Source organism: Orycteropus afer, unplaced genomic scaffold (assembly GCF_000298275.1).
Source record: "Orycteropus afer afer isolate SDZICR_OR568_19922 unplaced genomic scaffold, OryAfe1.0 scaffold00075, whole genome shotgun sequence".
In the NCBI taxonomy this organism is placed as follows: Eukaryota; Metazoa; Chordata; class Mammalia; order Tubulidentata; family Orycteropodidae; genus Orycteropus; species Orycteropus afer.
Genome location: NW_006921662.1, coordinates 9,228,896 through 9,240,915, shown reverse-complemented (window position 1 = coordinate 9,240,915; position 12,020 = coordinate 9,228,896).

The following is a 12,020-nucleotide window of genomic DNA, read 5'->3' as shown; positions in this document are numbered from 1 at the left end:
TGGTCCTAAGGACAAAGGAAAGCTGTTGAAGGGTTTAAGCAGATTTGCAGGTTTGAAAGATCCTTCTGACTGCAGTGTGTGGAGGAGGGGACCCAGCGGGCAGACAGGGACATCAAGGCCAATGTAAGGGATATAGGTGGTGCCGAAGGAGAAAATGGATGGCTTGAGCAGGTTTACAAGTGCACACAAATTTCAATAAAAATATCCTAAAAACGGAACTTCTAGCATATAAGGGTGCTCAGAACTTTTGTTTTTGTCTTTGTTAATTTTTAAAACAAAACAGGTTTTAAGGATTAAACAAACAAACAAACAAAAACCTCACTGCCATCAAGTCATTTCTGACTCATAGCGACCCGTCCTTGGGTTTCCGAGGGAGCCCTGGTAGCATAGTGCCTAAGGCACTTGACTGCTAACCAGAAGGCTGGCGGTTCAAACCCACCAGCCACTCCTTGGAAGGAGGTTGGGCAATCCTACTTCCGTAGTGATACTGCCTCGGAAACCCAAGGAGGGGTTGCTACGAGTCGGGGCCGACTCGACGGCACACAACAATCACTACGGAAGTAGATTGCCCATCCTTCCTTCCGAGGAGCAGCTGGTGGGTTTGAACCACCAGTCTTCTGGTTAGCAGTCAAATGCCTTAGTCACTACGCCACCAGAGCTCCTTTAAGGATTAAAATAGAGATGAATTAACTGATTGATAATAACCATTAACTAAGGGAAGCCCTTTCCCACTGCCTTCCAGTCAGTTCCCACTCATGGCAACCCCATGTGTTACAGAGTAGAACTGCTCTGTAGGGTTTTCTTGGCTGTCATCTTAATGCAGGTAGATCGCCAGACCTTTACTTTGTGGTGCCACTGGGTGAGTTCAAACCACCAATCTTTAGGTTAGTAGTTTAGTGCAAACCATTTGCTCCAATAAGGGACCTTGAGGGAAGCCCTAGAACCAGAAATAAGGATTTTAAAATTGCATGCAAAATCTAATGACCAAAAATACCAAAGTGGTATGGGTAAGTGGGAAGGCGGAACACCTTTGCTTCCTGGATACACTCTAGGCTTTTTTATTTCTAGTCCTTGGTAATCAAAATAGGTATGCTTTCACATGCTCTTGGTAATGGAGGGATAATTTGCATAGGACTACAAATATCCTTCATAAATGAGAAGGCACAAAGGGATAACCATTCCTCACTCATTTCAGAAAAGGCCCTCAGAAGTTTATTTTATTTATTTATTTATTTTCCCCCAATTTTGATCCCTTCCCAAGTGGTTGGTAATAGTATTAAGGCACCATCTAGTTCTTCTGGTCTCACAGTCATGAAGGCTGAGACTAATTGTTTCCATGGTCTTTGATTTTCTTCACTCTCTTTTGCTGCAGACAAGGAGAGACTAATAGTTGCATCTTAGGTAGCCAGTCACAAGCTTGTAAGACTGGTCACTACTCAACAAAATAGGATAAAGTACGATGTTTTTGTGTACTATGTTGTGCCAATTGAGCCTGATGTCCCCTGTGACCATTGTCCGGGCCTGGAGGCCCAACAACTCACTCCTTCAAGGTGTTTAGTTGTTGCTAAGAAGTTATCATAACTTTGCCCCTTGTTCATCCTATTATATATATGGACATTTTCACAGCACATGCAAATATGTGTATAGAAACATTGTCTGCCAAACCTGTATATGGTCATGGGTGTATTTCTACCTGCCTGCCCATACCTGATCATCTTGCCTGTCCTCCTATGTATCCACCTATAGATTAATGTTTGTTTACTGATAATGCAGAACTGTGCATGTAATAGTATTTACCTTTGCTGTCTGTACCTCTTGTGCACCTCTCCGTGTCTTCGTTTTCCTTTAGTGATATTGTGTTGGTCACCTGCTTTTGGTACATTGCCTTTCCCTTCACCCAAATCAATATGTGACTCTTACCTAGCTGGCAATTTTCCTTCTCCTCCCCTCCCATTCCTGGTAACTAACAAAGAAATTTTCCTTCTCTGTGTAAACCTTTCCTTGACTTTTTATAATAGTGGACTCATACAAGATTTGTCCTTCTGTGATTGCCTTATTTCCTTCAGCATAATGCCTTCCGAGTTCATCCACGTTATAAGGTGTTTCACAGATTCTTCATTATTCTCTAATGTTGCATAGTATTCCATTGTGTGTATGTACCATAGTTTTGTTTTCCATTTATCCATTGATGGGCACCTAGGTTGTTACCTCAGAAGTTCTTTTAACTGGTTTTGTGAAGGGAAAGGGGCTTTGGTGGCACAGTGGTTAAGGCATTTGATTGCTAATCAAAAAGTTAGTGGTTCAAACCCACCAGCTGCTACGCGGGAGAAAGATGAGGCAGTCTGCTTCTTTAACGGCTTATAGCACTGAAAATCCTATGGGGCAGTTCTACTCTGTATTATAGCTTCTCAATGAGTCAGAATCAACTCGATGGCAGTGGGTTTGTTTTGGGTTTTGGTTGTAAAGGGAGTCTTCATGCAGGCTGGGGAGCCTTCATCTACAGGGTAAAATCTAAATCCCTTATTTAGGCCTGCAAAGCTTTCTATGATGTGGCCCAGCCTAGTTCTTCAACCCTATTTCCCCATTTTCACCCATTTTCCAACTAATGCCAGAATAGGTCCCAAATCCTCCATATAACCACAGTACCCCATGCCTCCACACCATCCCAGATTGTCCCCTCTCTCTAGGATGCCCTTCTCCCTCCTGGGTCTTGTTCAACACTCAGTGCCATGCCTAGCACATGGCAACCTCTAAATCAATATGTTTATTTTATATACAGCAAGGTTACTCCCTCTTTTACCTCCAGCTATCTAGAGTCCAAGGAGCCCTGGTGGCACAGTGGTTAAGCACTTAGCTACTAACAGAAAGATCAGTGATCCCAACCCACCAGCTGCTCTGTGGGAGAAAGATGAGGCAGTGTGCTTCCTTTGGAAACCCTATGGGGCAGTTCTACTCTGTCCTATGTTGTTGTGTTGTTATGTGCCGTCAAGTCAGATCTGACTCAGAGTGACCCCTCCTTGAGTTTCCAAGGCTATATCACTATGGAAGTAGATTGCCAACCTTCTTTCCGAGGAGTGGCTGGTGGGTTTGATCCTCCAGCCTTCTGGTTAACAGTCAAGTGCCTTAGGCACTATGCTACCAGAGCTCCCACTCTGTCCTATAGGTCCCTCTGATTCAGGATCTATTTGACAGCCACATTTGGCATAGAGTCCACATCTATAATACAGCACTTAAGTTGTTCTGCAATAACCTGTTATTTGACATCTTCACCCAGACTGCGAGCTCCTTGAGGCCTGGGGCTGTGTCTTTTTCATCCTGGTGTTCTCACTATTAGTAAACTTTTCTAATAACAACTTTTCTAAAAACAACTAGTTACCGTGGAGTTTGTTCTGACTCATGGTGACCTCGTGTGGGTCAGAGTAGAACTGTGCTCTATAGGGTTTTCAGTGGCTGATCTTTTGGAAGTGTATTGCCATGCCTTTCTTCTGAGGCTCCCCTAGGCGGACTCGAACCACCAGCCTTTCAGTTAGCAGCCAAGTTCTTAACTGTTTATGCCAACGAGAAGTGCTCAATAAATGCTTATTGAATGAATGAATAGCACCTCTCTGAAACTTTTCTGACCACTTTTGAGTAATCGTAGCACTTCTATTCTCCCTTTCCTGTATCTCTTACCACATTCTCTGTAACTTAGTGGTTAATCCAAAACCAAAAAACAAACCAAACTCATTGCCATCAAGATGGTTCCTACTCATAGCAACCCCTCCTTGGGTTTCCGAGGCGATATCTGTATAAGAGTAGATTGCCCAGTCTTCCTTCAAGGCACCTCTAAATTCAGAAAGATCTGGGTTCAAATCACCATTTAATGATGACCTGGGGCACCCTGATAACCCCAGTTTCCACACAGGAAAATGAGGGTGATAATAATACTTATTCCATTAGAGAACTATAAGAATTAAGCTATGTAATTTGTGTCAAGAGGGTAATTTGATGGTGCCTGGCTACCATTGTCAACCACTCGGAGGGGGATTTGTATAGGAGATCCTGTTTACAGTGGGAGAACAACGTGGAACAAATTCAAAATCATAAAAGAAAAAGACCAGGTTTGCTGGTCTGATAGAGCCTGGTGAGATCCTTGAGACTATGGCCCCTAATTACCCTTCAGGTCTGGAACTGAACTCACTCCTGTGGCTTCCAGCTAAACAATAGACAGGCATATGGGATGAACATTTACATTAGGTAGATATGTTCCTTGGAATGATCAGTCATGGAAGAACAGAAGGGCAGTGTTTCCACAGGGAGATAGATGGGGGGGGGCGGGGGCAGGGCAGGAGTCCATGGGAGGGAAAGACACAGGGAAGAGGTAGCTGCAGGGAGAAAGTGGGAAGAGAGCTGTTCCATTGTGGGGAATTGCAGTCAATGTCATAGAACAAAATATGTACGAACTGCTGTATGGAAAATGAAATTGCTCTGTAAACTTTCACCCAAATCACAATAAAAATTTAACAAATAAAAAAAAAAATAGAGGATAGCTTTGTTATTCTGGCTTCACTCACTGTTTTCTCACTCCCAAACCCTAAACCAGAAAGTTTAGCACCTCAAAAACTTAGCTCCTAGATGTGGCCAAAGAGCATTGAGATCCAAAATGAAAATAATATGTTTTTACATTTATAAAATGGGAAAAGAAAGGTGGGCCAGGGTGATGACAAGATTGGGAGAGACCTTGCCATGCCTGGGAGCACCCATGTGTGTTTGAGTGGCAGGGCTAACTGCCAAGGTCTGGCCACCAGCTTGCACAGCAGCTAGGCTCTGGGGCAGCTCTTTTGACCTGGGCTGGATGAGAGGGCTTCTCCCCCAAGCCCCTCCCTCTAGAGCCCTCTGGGATTCCCCCAACAAATGTGTTGTGACTTTCCTGTAGTTACCCTTCAGCGAGAGGTGTGAATCATCAGAAGTGAAAGACAGAACTGTCATTGGAAACTCAGGTTGACTATCTAGCAAATATGGCAGTTCCTGAGACTTAGAATTCTTTAATTGTATATTGAAATAACAATACCTAGTCATTTGCAATGATAATTTAGACAATGTCGACATGACCATATAATTTATCCTACAAGCTGGGATAAATTTGAGGGTGAAAAGGGACACTATTAACAATTAAACTGGAACAATAGACCTAAACTGAGACTATCTAGGGGAAATGTGAGGTAAGGTCATCCTAAATTCTTTGTCTAAGCACCTCACACTGGTAATAATAATGCCTGGCATTCATTGGCTTTCACTATGTGTAGTGTATGGTTCTAAGTGCTTTACCTCATTTGATCTGCAAAACAGATAGACTTATCTGTCTTCCAGGTGTTGGTCATACTGTGGTGGCTTGCTTGTTGCTGTGATGCTGGAAGCTATGCCATCAGCATTTCAAATACCAGCAGGGTCAGCAATGGTGGACAGGTTTCACTGCAGCTTCCAGACTAAGGCAGACTAGGAAGAAAGACCTGGCAGTCTACTTCCAAAACTCAGCCAACGAAAACCTGACAGATCACAGAATATTGTCCGAGACTATGACTTTCTTACTTTGAATGCATCATTGGAAGGGACCAATTGCTGAAGAAAGACATCATGTTTGATAAAGTGGAGAGCCAGTGAAGGTAAAGGAAATCCTCAATGAGATGCATTGACACAGTGACTGCAATATCGGACTCAAACATGTCAACATCACAAAGATGGCACAGGCTGGGCAATGTTTCGTTATGTTATACATAAAGTCACTGTGAGTTGACGCTGACTCAATGACAACTAATAACAACATCCACCATTTTATAGGCAAATAAGTCAAAGCTTATGGATAAGTCGATGGCCAGACTTTGTCTCACCTACTTTGGTCACACTGTCAGGAGGGACCACATAGAAAAGGATATCATGCTTGGTAAAGTGGAGGGTCAGCAAAAAAGGAGAAGAGCCTCCATGAGATGGATTGACCCAGTAGCTGCAATGACAGGCTCAAACAGAGCAAGGATTGTGAGGATGGTTCAGGACCAGGCTGTGTTTTGTTCTGTTGTACATAGTGTTGCTATGAGGCAGAATTGTCTCAATGGCACCTAACAACAAGTCAAGGCTTAGAGCAGTTAAGTAATAGTGTCTTGGGTCAGCAGCTAGTAATGATAGAACTAGAAACTGAACCCAGAGTCCATGCACTGCATCTCAGGGCTGTCCATGTCTGGCTGAGACAGCCAGGCCTTTATACCCCCACCTCACTCATTCACTATATGTGGGGTGCTCCAGGAAGGGCATGAGCTCTATGAAAGGGCCCTTTGCAGCTACAACAGACCCCAAAGGAGCTGACAAATAGAAGCTGGTGGCTGCACTCCTCACAGCTGGACAGCAAATCTTTTCTTTTTTTAAAATTTATTTTATTTCATTTTATCATGGTAAAATATATATGACCATATAAATAATCATAAAAATTACCGTTTTAACAATTTTTAAATGTACAGTTAATTACATTCACCGTGTTGTACAGCCTTCACCAATGATCTATTTCCTAAAGTTTTTCATCACCTGAAACAGAAACTCAATCCCCTTTCAGCAATTACTACCATTCTGTCCTCCCCTAGCCCCTGGTAACCACTAGTAAACTTTGGCTTCTATGCATTTGTCTATTCATGTAAGTGGGATTATACAATATTTATCCTTTTGTGACTGGCTTATTTTCACTCTGTGTTTTCAAGGTTCAGCCATGTCATAGCATGTATCAGAACTTCATTTCTCTTTATGCTGAGTAATGTTCCAGTGGGGAAGTGGTTAAGGCATTCCATGGCTAAACAAAAGGTCAGTGATTCAAATCCACCAGCCGCTCCATAGGAGAAAGATGAGACAATCTACTTCTAGAAAGATTTACAACCTTGGAAACCCTATGGGGTATTCTACTCTGTCCCATAGGGTTGCTAGGAGTTGGAATTGATTCGATGGCAGTGGGTTTGGTTTTGGTTTTGGTTCCTGAAATCTTTGCAACAGCAGGTTGCCAGGTCTTTCTTCTGCAGAGGTGTTGGTTAGGTTCAAACTGCCAACCACCACATTTTATTTCTGCAATATTCAGTTAGTTAGTTGATGGGCTTTTGAGTTGTTTCTACTTTGAGGCTATTTTGAATAATGCTGCTATGAACATTTGTGTACAAGTTTTTGTGTGGACAGTGTTTTCATTTCTCTTGGGCATATACTGAAGAGTAGAATTGCTGAAGCACAGCTGGAATGCTCCTTGGAAGCAAGAATGGCCAGACTCTGTCTTACCTACTTTGGTCATGTTGTAAGAAGGGATCATTTCCTGGAGAAGGATATTATATTTGGTAGAGTGAAGGTCAACAAAAAAGGGGGAGGCCCTCAACAAGATGGATTGACACAGTGGCTACAACGATGGGCTCAGGTATAGCAAGAATCATGGGGCTGGCACAGGACCAGGCAATGTTTCGTTCTGTTGTGCATAGGGTCGCTATGAGTTGGAGACGACTCGATAGCACCTAACAACAACAACAACAGAATTGCTGACCAAAACATTGGTGGTTTAGACCCATCCAGAGGTGCCTCAGAAGACAGGCCTTGTGATTTGCTTCTGAAAAGTCACAGCCTTGCAAATCCCTATGAAGTGGTTCTACTCTGCACACATGGGGCTGCCATGAGCTAGAATTGACTCAATGGCAGCTGGCTGGTTGGCATGGTGGTTCTACGTTTAAACATGGTGGTTCTAATTCCTCTACATTCTCATCAGCATTTATTATTTTAAAATTTTAAGTAATGGCCACCCGAGTGCATGTGAAATAGAGATCATTGTGGTTTTGAGATGTATTCCTTTAATGGCGGTTGATGTTAGCAACTTTTCATGTGCTTATTGGCAGCCTCAGTGATTTTAGCCTGGAATTAAAATTAGCCAGTTCAGCAGTTTTCATACTTGCTTGATCTTTAGAACTCTTTCTTCAGTTGAGAGTTCATAGGAAATTCTAATATGTGAAACGAAGAAATCTAGAGCTGGAGGTCAGGGTAGCTGAAAAATTGAGAAGGAACCAAGACTCAGGCCACTCTGCCCAATGCCTTCCCCATGGCCTACTCCCTATCAGTGGTGGCCCCTGAAACTACTGGAACTTTGTGAAGCACAGTTTGAAAAATAAAGGTTAGGGCATCACAAGAGAACCAACAAGACAGGGCAGTAAATAATATGGAAGTGACAGATGGATTGGAATGAATATATTTAGTGATCTTATTTTCCAAAGCAATAATAGACCTGAAGGTAGGTCTAATAACAATTGAACAGAATATCTGGACTTGACATTGTTCTGAAAACCTTGTATTTTTTTGAACAAATATTAATTGAATGTCCTTTTAATGCCAGGTTTTCTAGGATCTGGGGATCAAAGCAATGAACAAAAGAGGCAAGGCCCTGCTCTCAAGGATCTCATAGTTCAGTGGATAGAGATCAGCCGTTCAGTGGACAGAGATCAGCCGTTCAGTGGACAGAGATCAGCCGTTTGTGCACAAGTCAACAAATAAGCGAGAGATATCAGCAGGGGTCTTAGTTTTCTTGGGCTGCCCTAATGATATACTGCAAAGTGGATGACTTTAAAGAACAGAAATTTATTGTCACACAGGTATTGTTGTTGTTATGTGCCATCCGAGGCAGTATCACTAATGCCCAACCTTCCTTCCGAGGAGTGGCTGGTGGGTTTGAACCGCCAGCCTTCTGGTTAGCAGTCAACTGCCTTAGCCACTATGCTACCAGAACTCCCACAGGTGTGGAGGCTAGAAATCTGAATTCAGGAGATTGGAAGCTTCTACTAGCCCCAGGCACCTTCTTGCTATATGTGATTCTGTCTTTTGTTGGTTCTTCCCTTTTATATGACACCACTCAGAAGGGGTCAGGACCCACCCTACTCCAGTATGACCTTGTTAATTCAACTGATAACAAAAGAAAAACTCCATTTTCCAAATAAGATCACACTCAGTGCTTCAGGGGTTGGAACTTCAGTATACCTTTCTGAGAGACTCAATTCAACTCATGTTGTTGTTGTTATGTGCCAGTGAGTCCAGTCTGACCGGACAGGACCGAACCGACTCATAGTGACCCTCCTTTGGTTTCCGAGGCAGTATCACTACGGATAGTAGATTGCCCCATCTTCCTTCCAAGGAGTGGCTGGTGGGTTTGAACCGCCAGCCTTCTGGTTAGTAGTCAAGTGCCTTAGGCACTATGCTACCAGAGTTCTTAATTCAACTCATAACAGATGATAATTAGGGCTTCTGCAGTATCTGAGGGAGCTCTGGTGGTGTAGTTCAAACCCACCAGCCACTCCTCGGAAGGAAGGTTGGGCAATCCTACTTCCGTAGTGATACTGCCTCGGAAACCCAAGGAGGGGTTGCTATGAGTCGGGGCCGACTCGACGGCAAATAACAACAACAACAACAACATTGAAAGTCCCAAGGTTGTCAGAGCATGGCAGGCTGCTTAACAACGACACGGCTACATGCAGGGTTCAAGTGTGCCATAAACTAGAGACTTTCAATAGACTTGAATTAATGGCCTACCGTGTGGTTTGGTAACTGTGCAATTTTATTTGTCAACCTTGGGCTTGTTATCCTCAGCAGCCAGTAGCTGCCTGAGTAAAGAGATACCTCTAGCTTCAGTGGGCTGGGAGCAACAGGCAGAGCTGAAGCCCAAGGTCAAGCGACTTTCACACAGCCCCTAGAGCCTAGCACTTTGAACTCAGACTTCTTACTCCAAATTGTAAGAATAAACTCCTGTTTGATAAGGTCATCCCATTTGTGGTATATTTCCTGTCAGAGTGGCACTAGGTAACCAGAACAGCTGCTGTAGCAGAAATACAAGTGGATGTCTTTAACAAACAGAAGTTTATTCTTTTACAGTGTAGGAGGCTAGATGTCCAAATTTAGGGCACCAGCTCTACGGGAAGGCTTTTTCTCTCTCTCAGCTCTAGGAAAGGTCCTTGTTTCCTTTCAACACCTGTGGGCTTGGTGTCCCTTGGAGATATCCAGGTGTCTGGACCTCCCCTGGATCAAGGAGGTTCCCAGCACAGGGACCCTAAGTCCAAAAGACATGCTCCCAGCTTTTGTTTCTTGGTAGGTGTTCTGGTTACCTAGTGCTGCTCTGACAAGAAATATATACCACAAATGGGATGGCCTTAACAAACAGGAGCTTATTCTTACAATTTGGAGACTTTAAGTCTAAGGTCAAAGTGGCAGGCTCTAGGGGCTGGGTGAAAGCCCCTCAACCTTGGGCTTCAGCTCTGCCTCTTGCTCCCAGCCCACTGGAGCTAGAGACATTTCTTCACTCAGACAGCTGCTGGTTGCTGAGGCTGAGAAGCCCCAAGGTTGACAAGTAAAAGAGCACAGTCTCGATGATACCAAACCACATGGCAGGCCATTAATTTAAGTCCATTGTAAGTCAGTCCCAAGGTCGGCAGAGCATAGCAGGCTGCTGAGCAATGACACAGCTACCTGAAGGATCCAAGCATGCCATAGGCTAGAGACCATTCCCAAGGCTTCTCTTTATATATAGAAAGCAGACTGTATCCCAAAAGCAGCTATCAGCTGCTTGTGATAGATCCCACCATGGAGCTGATTGCCAGTCTCATCATGGGGTATAATTACCATCAGCTGCCCAGCCACTCAACCAGGCCCAGCTACGTTGACACACAAACATAACTACCACAGTAGGGTTATGTCTATCCCTCTCTGCTTTTCTCTCTTTTTATCTCTTGTAAGATAAAAGGTGATGCAGACTTTACCTTAGGGAAACTCCCCTTACATCAGATCAAGGCTGTGACCTGATTAAGAGTGCTGTACCCCACCCTAATCCCCCTACAACTGATTGATTGATCACATCATTACATAACTGCCAAACCACTGAGAACCATGGCTCAGCCAAGTTGATATATATTTTTGCTAGGGGAAAAGAGACCCCAGATTCAAATAGGTTCCACAGAGACTTTTTATTAAGCCTTAGACAAGACAAAGAGAAAACAAAGACAATCATCCAGGATGAGGGACTCCATTCCACTTTCTACACTGTGTACATGCTGATTGAAATGATTTCCTTTGTTTTCAATCATATGTAATTAGCCCAATAGCCATGACTCAGTGGACTCCATTCACCTTTCTGTACTGTGTACATGCTAATGGTTTCCTTCATCCTAGATGCTTGTCTTTGTCTAAGGCTTAAAAAAAAAATGCCATCCATAAATCTATCTATTGAATTACTGTTGTCAATTTGATCCCATAATGGTAGATCTTAAAAGAGCACAATACTCAAGGCAGACACTCCTTACCAGTTAAGTCAAACTATTGTTAGGCCTCAAGAAGACTTTAGGGAATGTCTTTGGCTTAAGGTTTAAAGATTATCTTGGAGTAATGTTGTCAGGGGCTCATCCAGCCTCCTTGGCTCCAGAAACTATGGATTCCATGAGAATTTGAAATTCTGTTCTCCATTCCCCCATTTTGATCAGGATTCTTCTTTGATCAAAATGTTCAGCAATGGTAACAGGGCACCATCCAGTTCTTCTGGTCTCATAGCAAAGGAAGCAGTAGCTCATGGAGCCAGTTAGCCACACATTCCATCTAAAACCAAACCAAACCAAACTTGCCATCAAGTCAAATCTGACTTATAGTGACCCCTCCTTGGGTTTTGGAGATGGTATCTCTACAGAAGTAGATTGCTCAGTCTTCCTTCCAAGGAGCAGCTGGTGGGTTTGAACCTCCAGGCTTCTGGTTAGCAGTCAAATGCCTTAGGCACTACACCACCAGAGCTCCTACACGTTCTACATCCCCCTCCTATTCCTGACTCTTCTTCTTCTTCCTCTGTCACTCCAGGCAAATAGATACCAACTGTTGAATGACCATTTGCAAGCTTTTAAGACCCTAGGCACTAAGCTCTGGTAGCATAGTGGCTAAGACACTTGCCTGCTAACCAGACGGCTGGCGGTTCAAACCCACCAGCCACTCCTCGGAAGGAAGGTTGGGCAATCCTA